Below are 25,162 nucleotides of genomic sequence, written 5' to 3'. Positions count from 1 at the left end.
TAGTAAAATCAATTATAACTACAATATGTTAAGGGGTACACAAAATAAAAAGATGTAAATTGTGATGTAAAAAACATAAAACATGGAGGTGGAGTAAAGTATTGCTGGGGGCAGGTGAAATAAGTGAAGGGGATTAAGAAGTACAAACTTCCAGTTATAAAGTAAATAAGTCATGGGGATGTAATGTGCAGCATAGGGAATATAGTCAATAATATTACGATAACTTTTTATGACTACAGATGGTAACTAGACTCATCATGGTGACCATTTCAAAATGCATATAAATATCAAATTACTACAATGTATACCTGAACCTATTATGGTATGTCAATTATACTTCAATAAAAAAATTAATATCAAAGTCCAATTTTTGTGAAAAAGTATATTCTGCTGCATAAAACAATTCAAAGGAAAATATTATTCATAACTACTATCTATACTTTAATAACCCACTACATTCACAATATTATGTACTGTTTTAGTAAATATCTATGTAACACAAATCCATTTATATGTATATCCCATTTATATTACAGAAGAGACAAACACTAATAATTAATACTCCAGAGGAATAATCTGTCTTTTCTAAACATTTTAAAATTCAAATTAAAGTCTGAATAAACAAAATATTCACCACAGATAAAAATTACAAAGTAGAAGTCTAAAACATATAAACATTGTGCTAAAAGACAAAAAAGCAATGGCTATAGATAACTAGATAACACACTCAAACTCATTATGACCAGCTAGAACATAAAGATATTTTCCCATGGGTAAAATAAAGGGATTGGACAACATGACCAAGTAGCTTCCTGTTCAGAACCTCCATGTCACAATTATCAAGAGATACATTCAAAATAACATTGCTTTGCTCAGTGATATTCTAGGGCAATGAGCTAGCCTTCGTTTTTTTCAAATTAAGAGTAGACCCAGTCAATATTCTGCTTCAAGTGTACAAAACTTGAAACATTTAAGGAAACTGTAAGGAAATTTTAAAAATTAAGAGGATGATTCATTGGTTATTAATTCTACATTCTTTTACCATTAAGAAAGTTCTACAAAATTAGAAATATAAAGAGAAACACTGTGTTCCACAAAGCAGCAAGAGACCGTCACTCTCAACCAAATGAACAAAACAAATTGAATAAACTACAAAATCACAGGTTTTTAAACCCATCAGAGCAATGAGGACACAAAGAAATTTACATGAACTAAATTCTAGAGAGTGGTGAGTCCTTCATAAAAGAGACACAAAATTGTTCCATTCTTTCTGAAGAAAGAGGAATTTACCACACTTGAAGAAAGACAAATCGGCCAGACTTTCAACTTTTTACAGCCACATACAGTCTGGCTTCACAGATAAGAATCCCAAGGATTTACAGCCACAAGCAAGTCTGCAATTAATGGCCAACTCTCACACAGGTTTTTACCAAGTGCTCAAGAGTTGTATGCCAAAAGCTGGAGGTGGCGGGGGGGGGTGGTGGAGAGAGAAAGTCCATCAGAGGCAATCTGGGCTTTTAGGTACAGAAGGCAGAAAGCTGGGTCCAGAGCAGGGTATCTGAGAGGTACCCTCTGAACACTTCAGGCTTTCAACTGCAAATAACTATGGGCAGGATAAGAGAGAAGCAAGAACTTCTCATCTCCTCCTATCTTCCTCACTCCCACATCTCCAGGAACTCCAAGCTTTAAACTACAGGCAGTGAGATAGGAGAGCTGAAAGAAACTACTCCAAGGCTCTCCAGGCTTTAAGAGACTAAACAGGCAACAGGGCTTACAGAGCCATAGAAAGTAGAACATGAATCATGAATCTGAAAGCTGGGCAGCAAAACAGAGAAACAGATCTCCCACAGTTTCATAGCTGGCAGCTTAGCTGAAGCAAGAGCAGAACTCTGGAAGTTAACACTGCTAAGATCCCAGGTCCTGTTGAAGAGAAAATTGTGATCCTATCCTCAAAGCACCTGAAACCAGTGGTGACTTGACTCAAACTAACACTGAAAAAAAGCCATCGTAACCTCAAATCTCATTACCTCAGGCTTCCCCATCCCACCCCTCTCCCCAATCTAGAAGAAGGGTATGGAAATGAATACTATTTATTTCATTTTCTACAGTTCTTTTATACAAAGTCTAGCCTGCAATCAAAAATTATATGGCATACCATAAAGCAAATATATATATATATATATATATATAACAATCAAGAGATGAAATAGGCAGTAGAAACAGACCATAGATAAAGCAAATGTCAAAACTGGCAGGAACTTGAAACTAGCTATGATAAAAATAAAAAGATCTCATGGAAAAAACTGAACAGTAAGCAGGAAGAGCTGAGAATTTTCAAAGGATATATAAACTATACAAAATAGAAATGCTAAAAATAAAAAATACAAGTTAGAAATAAAGAATTCATAGATAGGCTTTACAGTAAACATGACACAAAAGAGGAAAGGATTAGTGAACTTGAACATAGGTTAAAAAGGAAGTAGATAACTAAAAAAAGAAAAAAGGTAGAAAATTAACAGAATGGAAAATCCAAGATAACAGAGTCTAACATGAAGTGCCAGTGGAGTCCTAGAAAAGAAACAGAAGTGAAAATGAGGCAGAAGAAACGTATGAAAAGATAACACCTGCATAATTTCTAAAACTGATGAAAGATACCAAACCAAAGATGCAAAAGCTCAACACTGTGGGGTTCACAGTGAATAAACACAAAGAAAACAACAGCAAGGCACATCTCAGTTGAATTGCTGGGGGAAAAAATAATAAAGAACAAATCAAGTTCCAAAGGAGTGATTTCCAGCAGGTTCTGCCAGTGCAGGACCACAGCAACTTCTCTTCCATTCAGTACCCTCTTCAATGAGGAATGAATCTCAGACCCCAGAACAAGGCAAGTTCTTCCTCCTCAGGCGTAGTAGCTGCTCCTTATATCCTCTATTGCTATATTTTTTTAAATTCTCTTTGCTTCTTAGAACTCCTCATTATTCCAATCACCTGTTACAGTTCATAATTTTTATATGAAATTATCTCTGTTCAAGTTACCATGTTGGTTTCACTCTCCTTACTGGAACCAGACTGATACATTACCTTTGCCATATACTAAGTTTCCATTGTTTGGTGTCTAAACAGGAAGTCTGTTTATTTCTGTTCTAGTTCCCCTTTTACCAAGGAGTTGTTCAATCAATTTTTAAGTTTCCAGGTGAAAGAGGCTGTTTTTGCTTTTGGTAGTAAAACCTAGTTTTATTGCATTGTAATCAGTAATTGTTTGTAATACTTCTACTTTATGGAAATTATTGTCTTGAGACCTAATATATAACCAATTTTGTCAATGTGTCATGGGCACTCAATAGAAACATGTATTCTCTGTTTTCAAGGTGTATGCACCAAATACCAATCTTAATGACTTTATTATTTAGATCTTCTACCTCCTTTTTTTTTTTTGGTACACTTCGTCTGTCTACTAATGAAAGTGGTATATTAAAATCTATTATTGGTATGTTTCTATCTATGTGTCCCTACATCTCCTGTGGGTTTTATTTCTGAAAGGTGGTTGATAAATAAACTAAATATTCATAAGTATAACATCTTAACTGTGGAGTGTGGGTTTAAGCATTAACCTTCTCTGTCACATTTAATGTTCTTGGACTTGAATTCTACCATATCTGATATAAAAATCACTATCTCTGCTCTCATATTGTTTCCGTTTGTCTGGTATACTGTTATCCATCCTTTTATTTTCAGCTATTCTAAATCACATTACGTCTCTTATAAACAGCATATTGGGTTTTGTTACATGAACCAAATTGTTTTTTTAATTTTTGAGTAAAGCCCATTCACGTTGATCGTTATGACTGATATATTTGGTCTCAATTTCATCATCATAGTTTATAAATTGTGTATTTTGTTATTTTTAGCATGTTTCTTTATCCACAGGATGTGTATTCTTTGCTATTTTGTTAAAAAAAGTTTTTTTGGTTTCTACAAAGGTCTGTATTTTTGTTTTCATGGTGCCTTTGTACTTATAGCTTTTTTTAATTCCCTTGAGTCTCGTTTTCTCATTTAACTTTTTAAGGTACGATTTATCATGTACTGTTGATATTCTTAAATACCTACTGCCCTATTTTCCCCCTCCCCTCTCCATTTCCCTCCTGTTTTCCAGTTATATTATTTCTAATGCTGTCACAATATATAACACTTTTATATTAGTAGTCCATTCTCACACCAATCTTTGTTTTAGTGTTATACGTATATTTATACATTTTTTAAATGCTCATCATCAGTCCTTTTGGTGAATTTTTCCCAATCATCAGCTGGTTGGATGAAGCTCAACTTCTAGATTCCTCAAGAAAGACTGAGGGGTAGAGATTTCCCTAAGTTCGGGTTTGCTGAAAACTATGTTTATATAACCATATTTAAAGGCCAGCTTCACTGTATATAAAATCTGGAATCATTTTTTCATTGACTTTTTTTAAAACACTGTTCCACTTTGCCTTGCTTTGTATGTTGGTTTTGAAAAGTTTGATGCAAGTACAGTTGACCCTTGAACAACATGGGTTGTTGCTTACTTATACACAGGTCCACTTATACACAGATTTTTTTCAATGAATATTATAGTAATACTATACTATCTGCGGTTAGTTGAATCTGCAGATGCAAAACTGTGGATATAGAGGGCTGACCATGAGTTACACATGGATTTTCAACCACATGGAGAGTCGGTACCCCTAACCCCCACATTGTTCAAAGGTTAACTATATAATTTTTTGCTTTTCTAAGTTATTTGGGTTTTTTTACATGGAGTCTTAAGGATTTTATTATCTTTGATATATTAATATAATAATTTTACTAACATATATTAGAGTTACTTGTTGTGGATTAATTTTTCCAGGTTTTTGGTATACTTTCAATGTGTGGATTCAGATCTTTTCTATCTGGAAAGTTTTCTTGAATTACAGTTTCAGGTATTAGCTCTTTTCAATTGTTTTGGTTTTCTTCTTCAGAGATTCCAAGAACACAAATATTATTCCTTCCTTAACTAAGTCTTCCATTTCCACTACTTTTTCTCTGATATTTTTTACTCCCTTATGTCATTTTAATTCTAATGGTTATTTTCCTGTTTTGTTTTTTTTTTGATGCTCATTAAATTTTCATATTAGTCTATTATCCCTTTGGCACCTTGTAATATATTCCTCATTTCTGGAATAATTTTGACATTTTCTTCTATTTCTTTTCTGAACTCCATCAATTCTTTTTTTTAATTTCTCCCTGTTTATTGTCCATTTGTGTTTTCAGTTTTTGAATTTCTGATTAAAATGATTTTTCATATTCTCAAGTGCTTGTTAGAGTAAATTTAATTCTGTTTGGAGTATCAATTTACAGTTTTTTTAATACTTCATGGTGTGTATTTGTGGGGAATTTTCCTTGGTTAATTTGTGTACAAATTTATTTCCTGATTTAGAAACTTTTTCTTTCATTTTTTGTGCTGTTGACCTGTTTTACAGTATTTCTAGTCCAATGTCACCCTTTCCTATCAATACCAGGTACTATAATGGGGTGGTTGGTTGGTCTGTTTCCTTAAGTGGTGGGGAGCGAGGGGCCAAAGTAGTTTTTGTAAATCCTCCAATTTGTGATTCAGTTTTCTTGTAAGATTCTAACTTTTCCCTTATTTTTTTCCTCTTCACTATCCAAAAGCCAAAGGAAACTACTTCCTACACTTTTGCCTTTTTTGTCTCCCAGAAGCTATGTATTTGTAAGATTATGCATTTGAATAGTGCATGCTCTTTGAAATCAATCTTAATCCTTTAAATAGAGTCTATCCCTTTAAATCACATACCTGTTCCTTTATATAGCTATCTATCTCTTTAAGTTGCATGCCTGGCCCATTGTACAACAACTATCTCTTTAAATCTCCCACCTGGCCCTTTATTTGGAACCTGTCCCTTTAATATATGCATAATTTGAAATACCTTCCTGACATGTCAAGGTACTTTAGTATTTTCAGTTTTAGGGTAGATTTCATCTTTCTGGTTTCACCCTCAAGCCACTGGCATCTCTCCTCTGCTTTTCCTATAGCCCTGAATCATCAAGCCCCACAGTGGGACAAGTTTGAAGTGGGAAGGTGTGGAACAATGGTACTGGTGTTTGTTAACTTTCTTTTTACCCTCAGTTATTTGATAGTTTCAGCATTCTCCACCTTCACATAATGTTGAGAGAATGCTTTTACATAGAATTTTCATATGTATAGTTTGAGAGGCGATTTTGGAGGTTGTTAGCCACACTACTGTCATTTTCTAACTATCGTATGTTCCAGCAAGCTTTGTTCAATAAATAGGTAAGCTGATTCTAAAATTCATATGGAAATGCAAAGGATCAAGAATAGGCAAATTGGGCTTCCCTGGTGGCGCAGTGGTTGAGAGTCTGCCTGCCAATGCAGGGGACACGGGTTCGCGCCCTGGTCTGGGAGGATCCCACATGCCGCGGAGCAACTGGGCCCGTGAGCCACAATTACTGAGCCTGCGCGTCCGGAGCCTGTGCTCAGCAACAAGAGAGGCCGCGATAGTGAGAGGCCCGCGCACCGCGATGAAGAATGGCCCCCACTTGCCACAACTGGAGAAAGCCCTCGCGCAGAAACGAAGACCCAACACAGCCATAAATAAATAAAATATTAAAAAAAAAAAAAAAGAATAGGCAAATTATACTGAAAGAAGAGATGAGAACTTGCACTAATTGATATCAATACTACTATAAAGCTTCATTAACCAAGACTGTGATATTGGCATGAGGATAGTCAGACAGAACAATGACACAGAATAGAAACTAAATATAGATGCACAAAATATGGTCAATAGATCTTCAACCAAAATGCCAAGTCAATCCAATAGGGAAAGAAAATCTTTTTAACAAATGTTACTGATAAAACTGAATACCTGTATAAAAAAATAAATAAATAAAACTCAGCCTCTTTCCCACTCCACATACCAAAATTAATTTGGTCATATACCTAAATATAACCCTAAAGCTTCTGCAAGCAAATTTTAGAGCACTTTCACAAACTTGAGATAGGCAACAATTCTTGGACAGGACATAAAATGCAATAATCATAAAAGAAAAAACTGATAAAATTGATCTTTACCAAAACTAAACATTTCTAATATCAAAAAATAACATTAGTAAAAATAAATTGAAAACCCATAGATGGAAAAAGTATTCGTAGTATGTGTATCAGTCAAAAGATTTGTATCTAGAACATATAAACAACTTCTACAAATCAATATTAAAAATCCAACAATCCAATTTTTAAAAAAATAGGCAAAAGACTCAAATAGATACTTCAAAAGAGAATATATATACATATTTATGAAACAGACTCACAGAAATAGAGAACAGATTTGTGGTTGCTGGTGAGGGGGCAGGGGGGGTGAGAGAGGGAAGGATTGGGAGTTTGCGATTAGCAGATGCAAACTAGTATATACAGGATGGATAAACAACAAGGTCCTATTGTATAGCACAGGGATCTATATTCAATATCCTGTGATAAACCATAATGGAAAAGAATACAAAAAATAAAAAATATATATATATATATATATATATATATATAGCTGAATCACTTTGCTGTACAGCAGAAATTAACACATTATAAATCAACTATACTTCGATAAAATTTTTTAAAAAGAATGTATACATTCCCACCAACAGTGCAAGAATGTTCCCTTTTCTCCACACCCTCTCCAGCATTTACTGTTTCTAGATTTTTTGATGGGAATGTAAATTGATACAGCCACTATAGAGAACAGTATGGAGGTTCCTTAAAAAACTAAAAATAGAACTACCATATGACCCAGCAATCCCACTACTGGGCATATACCCTGAGAAAACCATAATTCAAAAAGAGTCATGTACCAAAATGTTCATTGCAGCTTTATTTACAATAGCCAGGACATGGAAGCAACCTAAGTATCCATCATCGGATGAATGGATAAAGAAGATGTGGCACATATATACAATGGAATATTACTCAGCCATAAAAAGAAACAAAATGGAGTTATTTGTAGTGAGATGGATGGAGTTAGAGTCTGTCATACAGAGTGAAGTAAGTCAGAAAGAGAAAAAAATGTATAGTATGCTAACACATATATATGGAATCTAAGGGAAAAAAAAAAAAGGTCATGAAGAACCTAGTGGCAAGATGGGAATAAAGACACAGACCTACTAGAGAATGGACTTGAGGATATGGGAAGGGGGAAGGGTAAGCTGTGACAAAGTGAGAGAGTGGCATGGACATATATACACTACCAAACGTAAGATAGATAGCTAGTGGGAAGCAACCGAATAGCACAGGGAGATCAGCTCAGTGCTTTGTGACCACCTAGAGGGGTGGGATAGGGAGGGTGGGAGGGAGGGAGATGCAAGAGGGAAGAGATATGGGAACATATGTATACATATAACTGATTCACTTTGTTATAAAGTAGAAACTAACACACCATTGTAAAGCAATTATACTCCAATAAAGATGTTAAAAAAATAAAAAATAATAAAAATAAAAAGAATGTATACAAACGGCCAATAAGCACATGAAAGGGTACTCAACATCTTCAGTCATCAAGCAAACACACATTAAAACCACAATGTGATATCATTTCACTCAAGCATGAATGGCTAAAATTAAAAGGACTGAAAACACTGGTAAGGAAATAGAGAAACCAAATCTCTCATACATTGTTGGCTTGAGTGTAAAATGTCACAGCCACTTTGGAAATAAAGGTAAACATAAATCTACCCTATGGGCAACTATTTCCACTCCTTGATATTTTATCCAAGAGAAATGAAAACACATGCCCACAAAAAAACACTTGTACAAGAATGGTCACAGTCTTATTCCTAATAACCGGAAACTAGAAACAGCCCAAAATGTCTATCAAGAGGAAAATGACTTAAAAATTATGCTATACTCAAACATGTAGTACTACTCAACAATAAAAAATAATGAACTACTGCTACAGGCAAGAGCATGAATGAATCTCAAAAACCTTATGTTAAGCTTCTAAGAAATCAGACAAAAATTACTCCATTTTTATGATGTCCAATTACAGGAGAAATTAATTCAGGATGTCAGACGTCAGAAAAAGACCTGGGGGCAACAGGCCAGTGGAAAGGACAGAGCATGAGAAAGCTTTCTTGGGTGATGGAAATGTTTTGTCTCTTGTTTGGGATGGTGGTTGCATAAGTGTATACAACTATCAAAACCTATTGCACTAAACACTTCAAAGCTGCACATTGTAATGTATGTTAATCATGCTGAAATTTAACAAGAAAAGTCCGATCACTTTATCTTTTTTTAATTTTTATTGGAGTACAGTTGATTTACAATGCTGTGTTAGTTTCTGTTGTGTTAGTTTTTGCTGCTGTACAACAAAGTGAATCAGTTATACATATACATATATCTGCTCTTTTTTAGATTCTTTCCCCATACATGTCATTACAGAGTCTTGAGTAGAGTTCCCTGTGCTATATAGTAGGTCCTTATTAGTTATCTATTTTATATACAGTAGTGTGAATATGTCAACCCCAATCTCCCAACTTACCCCTAGCCTCCATTACGGCCCTGGTAACCATAAGTTGTTTTCTACTTCTGTCACTCTATTTCTGTTTTGCAAATAAGTTCATCTGAACCATTTTTTTTAGATTCCACATATAAGTGATATAACATGATATAAATCTAATCACTTTATTCAATAAACATTTGTTGACTCCCTACTCTGTGACAGACATTGTTCTAGTCCTGGGAATTCAAAGATGAAAGGAACATGGTCACTGACCTCGAATAAGTTCAGTTCCAGTGATGTTTAGTTGACCTGAAGAGACACATATAAATAATTATAACCCAATGAGTTAGAGCCAGAATGTTACAAGAGCTCAGAGGAAGGACCTCCCATCAGAAAAGAAGTCCGGTAACAGGTGACAGCTTAAAATGATAGGCAAGAATGAACTTAAATGGAGAAAAGCATTATGAGAAATGGTACAATGGCAGGACACAAGATACCATGTACACAAAAGGTTCACAAGCAGGTTGATGTTGTTACAGCACACACTACAGGAAGAGAGGAGCAAGAAAGGAAGCCAGAGAAAGAACAACAAGAGGCCATATAAACCTGTGTAAGGAAGACAGTGTTCATCCTGTATGTAACAAGAGATCTGAAGATTAGACAACTATTTTAGGTTACTCATACTAACAGCCATAGAAAAGATGGATTTAAAAGAGGAAACAGGGGCTTCCCTGGTGGCGCAGTGGTTGAGAGTCTGCCTGCCAATGCAGGGAACACGGGTTCGAGCCCTGGTCTGGGAAGATCCCACATGCCGCGGAGCAACTAAGCCCGTGAGCCACAACTACTGAGCCTGCGCGTCTGGAGCCTGTGCTCCGCAACAAGAGAGGCCGCGACAGAAAGAGGCCCGCGCACCGCGATGAAGAGTGGCCCCCGCTCGCCGCAACTGGAGAAAGCCCTCGCACAGAAACGAAGACCCAACACAGCCAAAAATAAATATAAATAAATTAATTAATTAAAGAAACGTTTAAAAAAAAATACTTTTAAAAAAGAGGAAACAAAAAAACCAGTGAGGAGGCTACTAATGTGTTCCCAAGAATGAAGGCCTGAAGTGGAATAATATTTAGAAGGTAAACTGGCAGGACCAATACCTAATTTAAATATAAGAGAATAGTATGAGTCAAAAATGACTCTCATGTGACTGGTAAGATGAGTGTGCCACAAACTAAGACAAAGTGTAAAGAGAAGAAGTGGGAAAGAGAAGCACAGTTAGAGGCATGGGGAGTTTGAAGTGCCTCTGTGATACCTAGTTAAGTAGCAAGTGTTTCATATACAAGGGTGCCTTTTCAAATACAGGCCTAGGCAGTAGCAATCATTAGCATATAAAAATTAGTTTCAATATGAAAACAAATGAGATTTATCAGTTAAAGTAAACAGAATGAGAAAGTGGAACAAAGACATAATTTTGGTAGTACCAACAGGAAAGATAAGAAAAGGCAGAGAAGGGCAGGACAAGAATACCATAAAAAGACAGCAAATGAATAATCAGGAAGGGATGAACAGAACAAGAATTCTGCAGTGTTAGGAGATACAAGGAATAGTGAATTTCAAGTAGGTTGACCAATACCATCCCATGTAGCAGAGGTCAGTAAGGAAAGGCCTGAAATGTACTTCACTGGGAGGTCCCTGGTAACCTCAGCAAAAGCATTTCAGTAGCATGGAAGAAGCACAAGCCAGACTGCAGCAGACAACAGATGGAACAGTAAATAAAGGTAAAAAGGTAGAAAGTAATATAAAGACTGGTTCAAAGAATTCTACATATGAACACAATCATACATGTGCTCAACATTAAAACAGCAACTTTCAAACCAAAGAAAAATACCAGAAAAGGCATTCACAAAATAATTTCTTAAAAAAGAAATTCAGATCTTGAAAGAAAAAAAAAAAAGTCTTGCTTAATAAATATCTACTTATTAAACGAATGTTTTAAATATAGCCTCACTCACATATTGGCCTGGAAATAGCACTAAAATAATAATGGAATTAGTGGTTGATCAGTTAAGAAAAATAATGTCCCTACTACTTTTCAGAAATTTAGATCTAAAAACCATATTATGGACTTCCTCATCTTCCTTTACACTTAGAGAGATATGTTATTTATTGAAGGGATCAGTTGAAATAAGGTAGGTCATTTTTGCTATGACTTGACAGCACACCATGTTAAATCTTACATCACTACTTATCAACTTACAAAGCACAATTTTTTAGGCATCCAACAAACTTATAAACTCTTATGAAAGGACACCAAGAAACAACCAGCACTAACACTAACAGAGTAAACAGTATTAACTGATTTTAGTTTTAAACTGGGGCAGAGTAGGGTAGGGAGACAAGTCAAAGACACTGACAGCCAACCAGAGTTTTCCATTTCTTCAATTCTTAAGGGAACTAAGGAAAAATTCATTGATGACATTTACCTCTAAAGACTGTTTTTCTTCAAACTGTCCCTGCCTGACAATTAACCCATGCTTGAAATAAAAGCCAGAGTGATCTTTTTAAACCCAGCAAATCTGATCTTTTCATTGCCCTGATTTAAAACTTTCCATGGGTCTCTGAACCAGGGTGGTTCCCAGGAGATCCATCAAGTCATCCAAACAAAGTTTGGCCATTTGAGAAAAGGAAGCAATTTTATTTGTTTACATCTCACAATTTGATATGTAAAATTAATCATGATTTGTACAGAAAAACTAATGTATTCTTCAAAATTATATGATTTAAGGGTGTGGATGAGCTATAAAGATTGCCTTGGTATGTTTAACTTAGCTAAAATTCAAGGCCCAGTTTTCTCAATAATGGCATTTGCCTGTTAGTGGTTACATTTGTTAAACGGCATGTTTGCTTATAATCACCACATCAGTTATAGCCCCAGCACACCAAAGTAGTTAGATGAAATGTAAAAGTTCTGATGAAACAGTAACTTCTGTAATCAAAGTAATGTCAAAAAATGGATATTGTGCACTGGATCCCAGCAAATATGAATCTCTACATGGTGGGACTGGTAATTCTACAAGTGTGAGGACACATTTCCAAAAAGGAAAAATATGAATGAGGGTGGCAACAGATATTGAAAAACTGCATTTTATTAGACCCTTCATGCCTAGTCCCTGGACCACTGTTAGAAAACTTCACCAACTTTGTGAAATCAAGGCATGGAGTTATTTTTTTCGTAAGTTCAATTTCTAACCTAAAATAATCAGCTTGTTACAGATAAATCAGGCTAATTTAAATGATTGGCTACCACATATATTTTGTTATTTAAAGACAAACTTTTATATTTTACTCAGGATTGATATGTTTTGAGAGGTTTTTCAACCTCACACCGTTTCCTTCCCTTAAGCAGTACTGATTTGATTAAAAACTACCCATGCTCTAGGTTTTCTATAAAATCCAAAAGTTGTCCAGCTGTGATAGAAATTCTCAGTTGAAACCAATGAAGGATTTCTACCTGTCCTAGGACATAACGGAAAAGGTCTATTAAAATCATTAGACCATTTCAAAAACACCTAACAATTCTGTATTTGATAGAAAGCCCCATTGCAAGTACTGGCACATTCCTATCAAATAGTGAGGATTTACTAATCTGTAAGCCAGCACCATTCATACCAATCATCAGTAGTGAGGACAAGAACAAGAACTGACGTTGTTTTGGAAAGTTATTTTTGACAAATATTGGACAAGTAACATGTACTAGTTGTGCAAACTTCAGTGTTTTCTAAGTAATAATGGACTAATCTATTTTACTAATTACTTAAGGCAGAGACCAGCAAACTTTTTCTATGAAGGGTCATATAGTAAAAATTGTAGGTTTTTTTTTTTTTTTTTTGGCTGTGTTCGGTCTTCATTTCTGTGCGAGGGCCCTCTCTAGTTGCGGCAAGCGGGGGCCACCCTTCATCATGGTGCGCGGTCCTCTCACTATCGTGGCCTCTCTTGTTGCGGAGCACAGGCTCCAGACGCGCAGGCTCAGTAGTTGTGGCTCACGGGCCCAGTTGCTCCGCGGCATGTGGGATCCTCCCAGAGCAGGGCTCGAACCCGTGTCCCCTGCATTGGCAGGCAGACTCTCAACCACTGCGCCACCAGGGAAGCCCAAAATTGTAGGTTTTTGAGGCCATATGATCTCTGTCACAACTGCTCAAATCTGTCCCACAGCCCAAAAGCATGGTCTGGTTGTGTTCCAATAAAACTTTACAGAAACAAGCAGCAGGCCAAATTTGGCCCACGGGCCATAGTTTGCCAACTTCCTACTTAAGGTAAAGCTACACAATCTTTCTTTCTTCAAAAACTAGATTCAGAAGATACCTCTCTCAAAATGTATTTAATTTTAAAAAAATTATATTGTCCCATAAATTTACATATTACATAGCTGGTTCCAAACATTTAATTTTTGAGGAGGACATCTCATTACTCCTTAAGTAAAAACCTTATTTACAAAAATAAAAGGCAAATACTTACTAAATTCAAATCCATAATAAGAGACTGCATATTGATCGTTTCCTCTCTCAAATGTCTTTCTATTCTTCCTTTACAAATGAAATAATTAATATTATATGAAATAAATATTCTATCTGTACCATTTTATCTTTAACTTGAAACACTAATTATTTATAAGATTACCAAATGATAAGAATATACTTATGAAACTTAAAATCCTTAAGACATAAAGATTTTTTTCTTTATCAAAGGAACCCTTTTAGAGACTATATAACGTATTCTAAAACAGAGTAAAGGACAACTTTTCCCAAAAGTGAAACAATATCAGAAATCCATATATGTGCAAATCACATAAGTTATGAGAGTCCAGGCTTAACATACAACAGGAAGAACTGCAAGTATTTACTGAGCATTTAGCATATGACAAGCAATGTTCTAAACACTTTGTGTGTCTTAACTCACTAATCCTCATAACTATACTATGGGATAGGTGCTACAATTGACACCATTTAACAGATGAGGAAACTGAGGCAGCAAGCAGTTAATTAATGTGATCAGGCTTACAGCTGCTCAGTGGCAGAACCAGGATTGACCCTGGCTCAAGAGACTTGGACTTCAGAGCCCTTGTCTTAACCACCAACCATACTGCTTCTCAGGAAATAGGTATAAATTTGGAAATTCCTTGGCAGTCCAGTGATTAGGACTCCGCACTCTCACTGCTGAGGGCCTGGGTTCAATCTCTGGTCGGGGAATTAAGATCCCACAAGTCGCAAGAGCACAGCCAAAAAAAAAAAAAAAGAAGTAGGTAAAAATCTAATTGAAGATCAAGGGAACATAGTAGTGTTTTTGTAATATTTTTTCCTCAGTAATCCCTCATGATAATCCAGTTTTGTGATATAATTCTACTTATTTAATTCTAATTAATAATTCTAATATAGATTTTTAACTATTCAAAACCATGTAATTTATTAATCTCAGTTTCAAACACAAATTGATTCAAGCTTGCAAGCCTGTCTCTAGGCAATTTCACAATGCAGACTTTCTGCTGACCTATTAGTTCATGTACACTGGGTACTTAGAGGGGGAAAAAAATTGGTGCTGCAGGACAACACTGGGCAGGCCAAAACAACAACAAGCATGTTGAATGTAACAAAAACATTTAGTCAAACATTAGGCTACTTTCCACTTTAAAAGTATGTGTCTTTAATATGTAGAAATACATAATCATACATTTTTAAAATATATTTTTGCATAAAGCATTACCAATAACTATAAATAATTCAATTTACACATGAAAGTTATTGTGATAAGGTAAAACATTTTAAAAGACTACCAACAGTCCAATTCAATTTTATTTTCCATAAGTGAAGTAAGTCAGAAAGAGAAAAACAAATACAGTATGCTAACACATATATATGGAATCTAAGGGAAAAAAAAGGTCATGAAGAACCTAGTGGTAAGACGGTAATAAAGACATGGACCTACTAGAGAATGGACTTGAGGATATGGGGAGGGGGAGGGGTAAGATGTGACAGGGTGAGAGAGTGGCATGAACATATATACACTACCAAATGTAAAATAGATAGTTAGTGGGAAGCAGCCACATAGCACAGGGAGATCAGCTCGGTGCTTTGTGACCACCTAGAGGGGTGGGATAGGGAGGGTGGGAGGGAGGGAGACGCAAGAGGGAAGAGATATGGGAACATATGTATATATATAACTGATTCACTTTGTTATAAAGCAGAAACTAACACACCATTGTAAAGCAATTATACTCCAATAAAATGTTAAAAAAAAAAAAACAAAACATGTTGAGGCAGGAATAATTCAAACCATGTCAAGCCAATATGATAATGACACAGGTAAGTCTCATAACACCAACTGTAAATTAATATTAGTTCGTATTAATTCATAACTAAAAGTATAAGAAAGTTACAAAATACATTAGAAAGGTATCTCATAACAAACATGAACATCCTTCTATGACGTGCCATACTAGGTATCAGCAACATGATTAAACTAGGAAAGCTTACAATACCCTTTTATAAGCAAATATAATACATACATACTACTTCTTTTTATGGAATGACACATAATTAGGGAAAGAGGGCTTTGCAAGCTGAGAAGTCCTTTACAAACATAAGATTATCATTTAAAATAATATAATTTTTCAGGAATTCCCTGGCGGTCCAGTGGTTTCACTGCTGGGACCTGGGTTCAATCCCTGGTCCAGGAGCTAAGGTCCTGCAAGCCGCACAGAGTGGCAAAAAATAAATAAAATAATATAATTTTTTAAGTAGAAGAATATTAGCAAGTAAATCAAATCAAAAAGTATGAAAAGCCAAAAATACAGTGCCTCATTCATTCATACCAATTCACGTAACATTACCATAATTTGAACAGCATCACTGAGTGAAAAATTCAAAGTGTATCCAGGTGGAATACATGACCCATGTGTCCATGCATCAGTGCAGTGCAATTCTCAAACTCTTTGTTAGTGCACCATGATGGGATAAGTACAAAAACTGAGGTAAGCATTTAGAAGCAATCTGACAGTGCTGAAAGATTTCACAGTTTACAAAATTACTGATCTGTGAGAAACTGGATATTTTTAAAACTGGCAGATAGTCTGAGAATCACTGAACTAAACCACATTTCTGAGAATCCCTTACAGGCAGATTGAGACGAAAGTTCTTGGAAACCAAGGACATGATGTGTGCCACCTTCCCCAACAGGGAACAATGACTCTATGGCTCTCCGCTGTCTTTCCTTTTCCTGTTACCTGAAACTCAGATAAGGCTTTGACCATGATGACAATGACAAGGCCCTAGAGCAGTGCTTCTCAAACTTTAATGTACAGAAGAAACACTGAGAAAATCCTGTTAAAATGCAGGTACTGATTTACTAAGTCTGTAGTGGAGATCTGAGATTCTACATTACAAATAAACTATGAGGTAATGCCAATGCTGTTGGTCTGAGGACCTCACTTGAAGTAGCAGGGGTAAGAGGACAATGAATCAGTAAGATAGAAGGAACCCAGGTCCCTAAATGACAGCACAAAGCAGAATTTCCCACCACTTTGTTTTGTGACAGAAGAAAAAGAGGCTACATTCTTGAGCCCTCTGTAATGCGGGGCCTCTATTACAGCAGCCTAGCCTTCAATCTAACTAATACAGAGCGGTTTCTAAATGTTAGAAGTGTGTATCTTGGGCCAGTTCTTGCATTTTAATTAAAATAATATCAATGTAAATGTTTATTCACATAAATATAAACTGGCAAAAACTTCGAGGCCCTATTGCGTTTTCAATCAGACTTCAGTATGTATACATGATTTCTGTCATGTATCACTCAAATATTAAGTCCTTTCTCATTACCCTGTACCCATTAAAGTCTATACCACTACACTGGATTATCTTTTTCATGATGTCAGATCAAAATTTCAATTTGTTAAACTCTCAATTTGTTAAGAAATTACATCTAATTTTATGAAGATAAAAGTTAATTGTGAACTATCACTACAAAACAAACCTTGTCTATGTAACTGGTAGAAAATGTAATGAGTATAATGGTAGCAAAGAGCAGCTAGGTATGTCTACCAACAAAGTTAAAAGTTATGTTAGGTGATCACTTTGTAACAACAAGGATGTAAACAAAGACACAAAAAAGGGCACCGAAATTTCATTGTATTGGTATAGCAATTAACTAGGTATACATAATACTTTATTATTTATCAATTTTTAACTATCAAAGAAACACCTAATTAATATATGCTCATAAGAACTTCTGATGGATGTGTAACTAATTAAGTGAACAAGGGAAAAAATAGTAAAAACAAAGAAAACAACCACAACCAGAAAAAGCAAGTCAAAAAATTTATCAGCAACCAAAATAAGGAAACAGTACATGCCGGTCCTGTAAAACTTCCAAATGTAGCAAGGAAAGAAGATTCTGATGGAGCATGGGTATTAATCTACCCCATTCCTCCCCAAGAAGCTCAACTGAGAAAAGAAGTCAAATAAACACAGCCCTGAAGAAATCTCACTATTACTCATAGGTGACAGTGAAACAGACTGAGAAATCAGCAGGCAGCCTGGACAAAAGATCATGGTAAACCACTAAGACTAGGAGCCCCTTTATACCAACTTGGGCTCTCAGCTCAGGCAGAAAGGGCCACTGAAAAAGTATACTGAGAAGGAGCCTATTTCACATGCTTTGTATTCTAACTAGTAACATATACATGATCCTTTTTGGTGTTCATAATTTAAATAACAAAAGAGCAACGTGTGCTTGGCAGTGTCTTCAGGTGGATTGGGAGCCTATGCCAGCTTACTAGACTACAAAGTGCCTAAATGCCTACTTCTTTGCCTCATCAAAGGTCCTAGAATGAATTACAATCTTGTCATCCTAACACCTTTCTAACCAGGGACCCGAAGCTAACAATCCTAAAATATCAAAAAGACAAAAATTTGTAGCATATCTCATAAAATATCTAATGTATAAAGAAATAATTAGGGGGCGGAGGAGAGAAGATGGCGGAAGAGTAAGACGCGGAGATCACCTTCCTTCCCACAGATACAGTAGAAATACATCTACACGTGGAACTGCTCCTACAGAACACCCACTGAACGCTGGCAGAAAACGTCAGACCTCCCAAAAGGCAAGAAACTCCCCCCGTACTTGGGTAGGGCAAAAGAAAAAAGAAATAACAGAGACAAAAGAATAGGGATGGCACCTGCACCAGTGGGAGGGAGCTGTGAAGGAGGAAAGATTTCCACGCACTAGGAAGCCCCTTCGCGGGCAGAGACTGCGGGTGGCAGAGGGGGGAAGCTTCGGAGCCACGGAGGAGAGCGCAGCCACAGGGGTGCAGAGGGAAAAGCGGAGAGATTCCCGCACGGAGGATCAGTGCCGACCAGCACTCACCAGCCCAAGAGGCTTGTCTGCTCACCCGCCGGGGCGGGCGGGGCTGGGAGCTGAGGCTCGGGATTCGGTAGGATCTCAGGGAGAGGACTGGGGTTGGCAGCGTGAACACAGTCTGAAGGGGTTAGTGCACCACAGCTAGCCGGGAGGGAGTCCGGGAAAAAGTCTGCAGCTGCCAAAGAGGCAAGAGACTTTTTCTTCCCTCTTTGTTTCCTGGTGCGCGAGGAGAGGGGATTCAGAGCGCCGCCTAAACGAACTTCAGAGACGGGCGCGAGCCGCGGCTATCAGCACAGACCCCAGAGACAGGCATGAGACGCTGGGGCTGCTGCTGCCGCCTCCAAAAATCCTGTGTGCGAGCACAGGTCACTCTCCACACCGCCCCTCTCGGGAGCCTGTGCAGCCCGCCACTGCCAGGGTCCCGTGATCCAGGGACAACTTCCCCGGGAGAATGCACTGCACGCCTCAGGCTGGTGCAACGTCACGCCGGCCTCTGACGCCACAGGCTCGCCCCGCCTCCTCTGTACCCCTCCCTCCCCACGGCCTGGGTGAGCCAGAGCCCCCGAAGCAGCTGCTCCTTTAACCCCATCCTGTCTGGGCGGGGAACAGACACCCTCAGGCGACCTACACGCAGAGGCGGGTCCAAATCCAAAGCTGATCCCCAGGAGCTGTGCGAACAGAGAAGAGAAGGGGAAATCTCTCCCAGCAGCCTCAGAAGCAGCGGATTAAAACTCCACAAACAACTTGATGTGCCTGCATCTGTTGAATACCTGAATAGACAACGAATCATCCCAAATTCAGGAGGTGGACTTTGGGAGCAGGATATATTAATTTTTCCCCTTTTCCTTTTTTTGTGAGTGTATATGTATATGCTTCTGGGTGAGATTTTGTCTGTATAGCGTTGCTTTATAATAGCTTTATTTTACTTCACTATATTATAGTCTTTTTCTTTCTTTCTTTCTTTCTATTTTTTCTCCCTTTTACTCTGAGCCGTGTGGACGAAAGGCTCTTGGTGCTCCAGCCAGGCATCAGGGCCGTACCTCTGAGGTGGGAGAGCCAACTTCAGGACACTGGTCCACAAGAGACCTCCCAGCTCCATGTAATACCAAATGGCAAAAATCTCTCAGAGATCTCCATCTCAACATCAAGACCCAGCATCACTCAATGACCAGCAAGCTACAGTGCTGAACACCCTATGCCAAACAACTAGCAAGACAGGAACACAGCCCCATCCATTAGCAGAGAGGCTGCCTAAAATCATAATAAGGCCACAGACACCCCCAAAATACACCACCAGACGTGGACGTGCCCACCAGAAAGACAAGATCCAGCCTCATCCACCAGAACTCAGGCACTAGTTCCTTCCACCAGGAAGCCTACACAACCCACTGAACCAACCTTAGCCACTGGGGACAGATACCAAAAACAACGGGACCTACGAACCTGCAGCCTGTGAAAAGGAGACCCCAAACACAGTAAGATAAGCAAAATGAGACGACAGAAAAACACGCAGCAGATGAAGGAGCAGGGTCAAAACACACCAGACTTAACAAATGAAGAGGAAATAGGTAGTCTACCTGAAAAAGAATTCATAATAATGATAGTAAGAATGATCCAAAATCTTGGAAATAGAATAGACAAAATGCAAGAAACATTTAACAAGGACGTAGAAGAACTAAAGAGGAACCAAGCAATGATGACAAACACAATAAATGAAATTAAAAATACTCTAGATGGGATCAATAGCAGAATAACTGAGGCAGAAGAAAGGATAAGTGACCTGGAAGATAAAATGGTGGAAATAACTACTGCAGAGCAGGATAAAGAACAAAGAATGAAAAGAACTGAGGACAGTCTCAGAGACCTCTGGGACAACATTAAACGCACCAACATTCGAATTATAGGGGTCCCAGAAGAAGAAGAGAAAAAGAAAGGGACTGAGAAAATATTTGAAGAGATTATAGTTGAAAACTTCCCTAATATGGGAAAGGAAATAGTTAATCAAGTGCTGGAAGCACAGAGAGTCCCATACAGGATAAACCCAAGGAGAAACATGCCAAGACACATATTAATCAAACTGTCAAAAATTAAATATAAGGAAAACATATTAAAGGCAGCAAGGTAAAAACAACAAATAACACAGAAGGGAATCCCCATAAGGTTAACATCTGATCTTTCAGCAGAAACTCTGCAAGCCAGAAGGGAGTGGCATGATATACTTAAAGTGATGAAGGAGAAAAACCTACAACCAAGATTACTCTACCCAGCAAGGATCTCATTCAGATGTGATGGAGAAATTAAAACCTTTACAGACAAGCAAAAGCTGAGAGAGTTCAGCACCACCAAACCAACTTTACAACAAATGCTAAAGGAACTTCTCTAGGCAAGAAACACAAGAGATGGAAAACACCTACAATAACAAACCCAAAACATTTGAGAAAATGGTAATAGGAACATACATATCGATAATTACCTTGAATGTAAATGGATTAAATGCTCCCACCAAAAGACACAGGCTGGCTGAATGGATACAAAAACAAGACCCATATATATGCTGTCTACAAGAGACCCACTTCAGACCTAGAGACACATACAGACTGAAAGTGAGGGGATGGAAAAAGATATTCCATGCAAATGGAAATCAAAAGAAAGCTGGAGTAGCAATTCTCGTATCAGACAAAATAGACTTTAAAATAAAGACTATTACAAGAGACAAAGAAGGACACTATATAATGATCAAGGGATCGATCCAAGAGGAAGGTATAACAATTGTAAATATTTATGCACCCAACATAGGAGCACCTCAATACATAAGGCAAATACTAACAGCCATAAAAGGGGAAATCGACAGCAATACAATCATAGTAGGGGACTTTAACACCCCACTTTCACCAATGGACAGATCATCCAAAATGAAAATAAATAAGGAAACACAAGCTTTAAATGATACATTAAGCAATATGGACTTAATTGATATTTATAGGACATTCCACCCAAAAACAACAGAATACACATTTTTCTCAAGTGCTCATGGAACATTCTCCAGGATAGATCATATCTTGGGTCACAAATCAAGCCTTGGTAAATTTAAGAAAATTGAAATCGTATCAAGTATCTTTTCCGACCACAACGCTATGAGACTAGATATCAATTACAGGAAAAGATCTGTAAAAAATACAAACACATGGAGGCTACACAATACACTACTTAATAACGAAGTGATCACTGAAGAAATCAAAGGGGAAATCAAAAAATACCTAGAAACAAATGACCATGGAGATACGACGACCCAAAACCTATGGGACGCAGCAAAAGCAGTGCTAAGAGGGAAGTTTATAGCAATACAAGCCTACATCAAGAAACAGGAAACATCTCGAATAAACAACCTAACCTTGCACCTAAAGCAATTAGAGAAAGAAGAACAAAAAAACCCCAAAGCCAGCAGAAGGAAAGAAATCATAAAGATTAGGTCAGAAATAAATGAAAAAGAAATGAAGGAAACAATAGCAAAAATCAATGAAACTAAAAGCTGGTTCTTTGAGAAGATAAACAAAATTGATAAACCATTAGCCAGACTCATCAAGAGAAAAAGGGAGAAGACTCAAATCAATAGAATTAGAAATGAAAAAGGAGAAGTAACCACTGACACTGCAGAAATACAAAAGATCATGAGAGATTACTACAAGCAACTCTATGCCAATAAAATGGACAACCTGGAAGAAATGGACAGATTCTTAGAAACGCACAAACTGCCGAGACTGAACCAGGAAGAAATAGAAAATATGAACAGACCAATCACAAGCACTGAAATTGAAACTGTGATTAAAAACCTTCCAACAAACAAAAGCCCAGGACCAGATGGCTTCACAGGTGAATTCTATCAAACATTTAGAGAAGAGCTAACACCTATCCTTCTCAAACTCTTCCAAAATATTGCAGAGGGAGGAACACTCCCAAACTCATTCTACGAGGCCACCATCACCCTGATACCAAAACCAGACAAAGACGTCACAAAGAAAGAAAACTACAGGCCAATATCACTGATGAACATAGATGCAAAAATCCTCAACAAAATACTAGCAAACAGAATCCAACAGCACATTAAAAGGATCATATACCATGATCAAGTGGGGTTTATCCCAGGAATGCAAGGATTCTTCAACATACGCAAATCAATCAATGTGATACACCATATTAACAAATTGAAGGAGAAAAACCATATGATCATCTCAATAGATGCAGAGAAAGCTTTTGACAAAATTCAACACCGATTTATGATAAAAGCCCTGCAGAAAGTAGGAATAGAGGGAACTTTCCTCAACATAATAAAGGCCATATATGACAAACCCACAGCCAACACTGTCCTCAATGGTGAAAAACTGAAACCATTTCCACTAAGATCAGGAACAAGACAAGGTTGCCCACTCTCACCACTATTATTCAACATAGTTTTGGAAGTGTTAGCCACAGCAATCAGAGAAGACAAAGAAATAAAAGGAATCCAAATCGGAAAAGAAGAAGTAAAGCTGTCACTGTTTGCAGATGACATGATACTATACATAGAGAATCCTAAAGATGCTACCAGAAAACTCCTAGAGCTAATCAATGAATTTGGCAAAGTAGCAGGATACAAAATTAATGCACAGAAATCTCTTGCATTTCTATACACTAATGACGAAAAATCTGAAAGTGAACTTAAGAAAACACTCCCGTTTACCATTGCAACAAAAAGAATAAAATATCTAGGATTAAACCTACCTAAGGAGACAAAAGACCTGTATGCAGAAAATTATAAGACACTGATGAAAGAAATTAAAGATGATACAAATAGATAGAGAGATATACCATGTTCCTGGATTGGAAGAATCAACATTGTGAAAATGACTCTACTACCCAAAGCAATCTACAGATTCAATGCAATCCCTATCAGACTACCACTGTCATTTTTCACAGAACTAGAACAAAAAATTTCACAATTTGTATGGAAACACAAAAGACCCCGAATAGCCAAAGCAATCTTGAGAACGAAAAATGGAGCTGGGGGAATCAGGCTCCCTGACTTCAGACTATATTACAAAGCTTCAGTAATCAAGACAGTTTGGTACTGGCACAAAAACAGAAATATAGATCAATGGAACAGGATAGAAAGCCCAGAGATAAACCCACACACATATGGTCACCTTATCTTTGATAAAGGAGGCAAGCATATACAGTGGAGAAAAGACAGCCTCTTCAATAAGTGGTGCTGGGAAAATTGGACAGACACATGTAAAAGTATGAAATTAGAACACTCCCTGACACCATGCACAAAAATAAACTCAAAATGGATTAAAGACCTAAGTGTAAGGGCAGACACTATCAAACTCTTAGAGGAAAACATAGGCAGAACACTCTATGACATACATCACAGCAAGATTCTTTTTGACCCAGCTCCCAGAGAAATGGAAATAAGAACACAAATAAACAAATGGGACCTAATGAAACTTAAAAGCTTTTGCACAGCAAAGGAAACCATAAACAAGACCAAAAGACAACAATCAGAATGGGAGAAAATATTTGCAAATGAAGCAACTGACAAAGGATTAATCTCCAAGATTTACAAGCAGCTCATGCAGCTCAATAACAAAAAAACGAACAACCCAATCCAAAAATGGGCAGAAGACCTAAATAGACATTTCTCCAAAGAAGATATACAGATGGCCTACAGACACATGAAAGAATGCTCAACATCATTAATCATTAGAGAAATGCAAATCAAAACTACAATGAGATATCATCTCACACCGGTCAGAATGGCTATCATCAAAAAATCTAGAAACAATAAATGCTGGAGAGGGTGTGGAGGAAAGGGAACACTCTTGCACTGTTGGTGGGAATGTAAATTGATACAGCCGCTATGGAGAACAGTATGGAGGTTCCTTAAAAAACTACAAATAGAACTACCATACGACCCAGCAATCCCACTACTGGGCATATACCCTGAGAAAACCATAGGTCAAAAAGAGTCATGTACCAAAATGTTCATTGCAGCTCTATTTACAATAGCCAGGACATGGAAGCAACCTAAATGTCCATCGACAGATGAATGGATAAAGAAGATGTGGCACATATATACAATGGAATATTACTCAGCCATGAAAAGAAATGAAATGGAGGTACTTGTAATGAGGTGGATGGAGTTAGAGTCTGTCATACAGAGTGAAGTAAGTCAGAAAGAGAAAAAC

General features: G+C 37.2%; 1 protein-coding gene and 1 long non-coding RNA gene across 3 annotated transcripts in view; one reads left to right on the top strand and one right to left on the bottom strand.

Moving 5' to 3' along the window:
• TDRD3 (tudor domain containing 3) overlaps nucleotides 1-25,162 on the bottom strand; it is a 214,798-nt gene that overhangs the window by 168,136 nt on the left and 21,500 nt on the right. The window lies entirely within an intron of this gene.
• LOC309615723 lies at nucleotides 1,470-18,489 on the top strand. The gene is made up of 3 exons (XR_014237020.1): nucleotides 1,470-6,373; nucleotides 6,682-13,400; nucleotides 13,692-18,489. It is a non-coding gene; the product is annotated as an uncharacterized lncRNA (long non-coding RNA).

Source organism: Balaenoptera borealis (genome assembly GCF_965194805.1).
Source record: "Balaenoptera borealis genome assembly, chromosome: 18".
NCBI lineage: Eukaryota > Metazoa > Chordata > Mammalia > Artiodactyla > Balaenopteridae > Balaenoptera > Balaenoptera borealis.
This window is presented reverse-complemented; position numbering and strand designations above follow the sequence as displayed.